The sequence below is a fragment of the Macadamia integrifolia genome, chromosome 4 (genome assembly GCF_013358625.1).
Source record: "Macadamia integrifolia cultivar HAES 741 chromosome 4, SCU_Mint_v3, whole genome shotgun sequence".
Classification (NCBI taxonomy): Eukaryota; Viridiplantae; Streptophyta; class Magnoliopsida; order Proteales; family Proteaceae; genus Macadamia; species Macadamia integrifolia.
The window spans coordinates 10,524,539-10,528,618 of NC_056560.1; the positions used below are offsets into that span (position 1 = coordinate 10,524,539).

General features: G+C 37.7%; 1 long non-coding RNA gene across 1 annotated transcript; it reads right to left on the bottom strand.

Moving 5' to 3' along the window:
- Positions 1-1,179: 1,179 nt before the first annotated feature.
- On the bottom strand, positions 1,180-2,417 carry LOC122075855. The gene is made up of 3 exons (XR_006139366.1): positions 1,916-2,417; positions 1,779-1,818; positions 1,180-1,507 (listed from the first exon to the last, which is right to left on the bottom strand). It is a non-coding gene; the product is annotated as an uncharacterized LOC122075855 (long non-coding RNA).
- Positions 2,418-4,080: the final 1,663 nt, after the last annotated feature.

The following is a 4,080-nucleotide window of genomic DNA, read 5'->3' on the forward strand; positions in this document are numbered from 1 at the left end:
GGATTGGAAGCAGTATCCCTAATTCTACAATATCTCCTAGGTCCCTGTTCTGAGAAGCTTGAGAGTGAGAATCAGTCCTCATTAAAGAAGGTTATAAGATATTCTCTATACATGCTTCCCTTTAGTTCTCCATCCCTCTATGTTCATTTTCCATGCCAATTCCCGGTCCATTGTATGCTATAAGTTTTCCCTCATTTTCTCTGCCATTTTTATGCTTACACCTTCCAATTCAGTATGCATCAATTTCATGGAAATATCACCAAAAGAAAGCGAAATCAAAAAAAGCCGAGAGAGGGGAATGAAGTGAAACACAACGTTATGTAAATGTAAAGAAATATGAGAAAGTGAAGCATATCAATCAAGATCATACAAATCGTATGATAAGATAAACAATATCCCAATCTTTCAAGGTGGATTGCGTGAAGGAAGGCACAATCTCAACTTAGAAAACTCCCAAGATTCTCAGGAGCTGCAGCGTATATAGATTACAAACTCTTAACTGATATCTAAACCACAAATCGGTTAGAATTGAATCAGAAACTTCACAATTTTCTATGGAAAAGTTAATGCAGAAGCGGATGGATTACCTATAGGCACGAAAGGGTTCTTGACGCGCTTCTTCTGACCAAACAAATCTTCCAGTTCGGATTCCGTTGTACCCATCTTTTCCATCAATCGAATAATGGAAAATCAAAGAGAGTCGCGAACATGGAACAGCGGAGATGAATAAAATAGAGGGCAGATTCGCAACTACGTGTCTTGGGCTCCGCCGGACACCTATGTTGGGTAAACGGAGAATGTCGCTACCAATTTACCATTGCTCTTGCTAGTCGATTCTGGTCGACGATCGCCAGATTCCACGCGTTCGTGAGTCGTGAGTCTCGTTACGACGCCCACAAACTTGTGCTGCTGCCCGCTGCCATAGTCCAACTCCATGGTAGGCTGGTAGGACCGTGAAGCATCAAAACGGCGTTAACCTTACGATTTTTTCCCTCTTTTGTATCGAGTCCGCGATGATTCTTGGTCGGGCGGGGCTTTGGTCGCTTGAGTGGAAAAAAACGATTCCACCCTGTTTTCTTGAATGACTAAATTAACCCTCAATCGAACCCAAGCGTTAACCTCAGTTGAATTTGGACAACATAGAAAATACTGTCCCTTAATTAAAGTAGGATTGTTTGAATACTTGTCAGAATCTGAAATTGAAGATAAATGGTTCTTTGAAGATTTGATCAGTTCCATATTAACAATTGGCCATCCAACAGTAAAAATGATCATCAGTTACATATATTACTGAACACACATCATTTCCTAAAAAGAAATGCTCACTCTCTTGCACCTTCATCCACAATAGCAAATCATCAAGCACAGAAACTTCCAACTAGCTCAATATAGTCACTCTCTCCTTCCCTAGCTCAAACACTCACTCTCTTGCACCCTCATCCACTTCTGCCCTTTATCAGGAAATCTCTCATGGCTCATGAATCCAACCACCCCATGATCTGTTACACTAAAGGAGACTCAATCTTAATTCAAAAATCCAATCTCAAAATCTAAAAAAAAAAAAAGACTTGCAGACCCAATCTCATAATAAAAAATCAGATCATAGAGAGGAAATTATAGATTTGCAGAGCAAATATGGATATGTATTCTAATATGCAGCCTCTCTGGTGGCTACCTTTGCTCCTTCCTTTGTTAGCATTTGTATATGCTTTATGGCGATGGTGAAACTACTGATGCTACCAAACCAAAAAATAGAATAGAGAAGAGAGGTGACTAACTTTTGAAGAGAAATGGCTGGAAAAGATGAAGCAAACGATCCTGCATCCACAAACCCTATATTTAGCATTTGTTGACGAAATCCCAGTTTCCAAACCTACTAAATGGGGAATAAAAAACCACAAAAGGGTTTACATACCTTGATGCAGATGCTTGACGAAGAAGACCTACACTTCCCTCGGCTCGTCCTTAGTTGCTCAAGTTAAAGAAGAAAACCTCAAGGGCTTGCAGCGATGGCAGTCCTTTCACTCATTTTGGAACGTCGGCAGCTGAATAGTTCTGTGAGATCTTGATGATTGGCCTTCGGTGGTGGAGGTTATTGAAGAGAGGAGTATGGTCAGAGTGAAAGGGAAGGAGGAAGATGGCCCTTGGTGGTTAGTACCTTGGTTTTCCGCAACAAGTCTTCAGTGGGTAAAGAAGAAAGATGGGTAAAAGGGATTTTTATCAGAACTTTCACAATTGTTGGAATAGAGGAGAAGAAGAGAGAAGCGAATAAAGGAGAAAAAGAGAGAACAAGGCGAACAGAGGAGAAGAAGAGAGGAGAAGAAACGAGTACGCGAACAGAGGAGAAGAAGAGAGGAGAAGAAACGAGTACGCGAACAGAGGAGAAGAAGAGAGAAGAGTTTACCTACAGATGCTCCTCTCGCTCCAGCTATCGAGAACAATAGTTCCAAATTAAGGATTTTGAAACGAAACGTCATAGTCGGAACTCGCTTTTGGAGTTCCAACTTTTGACTCATTTTCCCTTTTTTTCTTTAATTTTTGTTTCATAAAAACTGAAACACAACCCTGGCGTACCAAACAGTTTTTTATATTTTTTTGTTCCAATAAAACAAAAAAACAATAGAAACATTTTTTAAGAATAAAGATATCCTCATTACCAAAAAAAAAAAAGAGTAAAGATTTCCTTTCTACCTAAATAAGGAGTAAAGATTTCCTAACATATATTAGTAAATGGGGATGGTAAGGGTAAATCGATCTTGCCTCAATCCTTGCCTTACCTTTATAGGGATGATTAGATATCTTCATATAAATTTTTTTTTTCTTTTTTTTATTTGTTTTGGTAACGGATCTCTTTATATGATTTCTTTTCATATAAATGCTTCAGCAGTTACAAGCGGCCATCAGAATATCACCAAAATGTGGCCCCACCAGCCAAATCTGTTAGTTGTCCGTAAGTCAGGTGGGGCCTAAAGTTTAGTAAAAAGTAAATCCGACTTTTGCCATACTTATCTGCTATCATTGAGTCTAAAATTTTTTATAAAATACAATTATTTGAACAATCCTTGACCGTTGAGAATATATTGTAAGATGTGCAATAGAAGCCGTACCATACGATTGAATTAAAGCCCCACATTTATTTTTTTTGGGGTAAAAACCCCACATTTCACACCTTACTAATATACTAATATATGGTATTTTTATAAATTAAAAAAAAAAAAATATATATATATATATACATATATTACTATTCAACAATTTACATTTGTCTAATCGGCAGATATGGTCAAGTGCCAAAAATAAGGTGGAAGAATTATTGGAGCCATCTACTCCAAGCACTTGCATCCATTTGCCTACATAATATAAGGGCAGGATCAATGTTTTCGGTTTGGGATGAAATCTTGTGATCAAATCAAGCCAAGTCAAGCCATTAGAATTTTTGGGAAGTATTGGTTTTGGATTGGCCGATGATATCAATAGGCATAGAATTGATCTAGAATCTGGAATCAATTGGAATTGGGCGTAATCTACCCTAATCCTAGATATCGGATACGGATCAGCCGATTCAAATCCATGCATATATTATAAAAAACTCAAGGTCCCGCTCCTTATTTGAAAACCATATCCATCGTCCATCCAGTGTAGGCCCTACGAATTATTTCCTTAGGATCTTACTAATCTAATCATAACCTAAATCGATTGATATTTGAAAACGTTACACAACGATTGAAAATTTCTTACCCTCTCTTCACTCCCTAATCATCATTCTTAGAATCTATCTAACCAACACATGTCTCTCTCCCAAGATTCGTCAGATTTTTGTTATCTCCTAAGATCTAAGATCTAAAATCTCTCTCTCTCTCTCTCTCTCTCTCTCTCTCTCTCTCTCTCTCTCTCTCAAAATCTGTGTTCTGCTCTCTCCATGTATCCATTGTATGTGGAGAGAGTATTATTAATCTCTCTCTCTCTCTCGCTTTGGGATTATTTACTTATTTTTAGCTATTATTGGATAGAGTAGTATTTATAATTACTATAATTAACATAATAAAAACAACATCAGATCTCATCAATCATTCTTTGTTT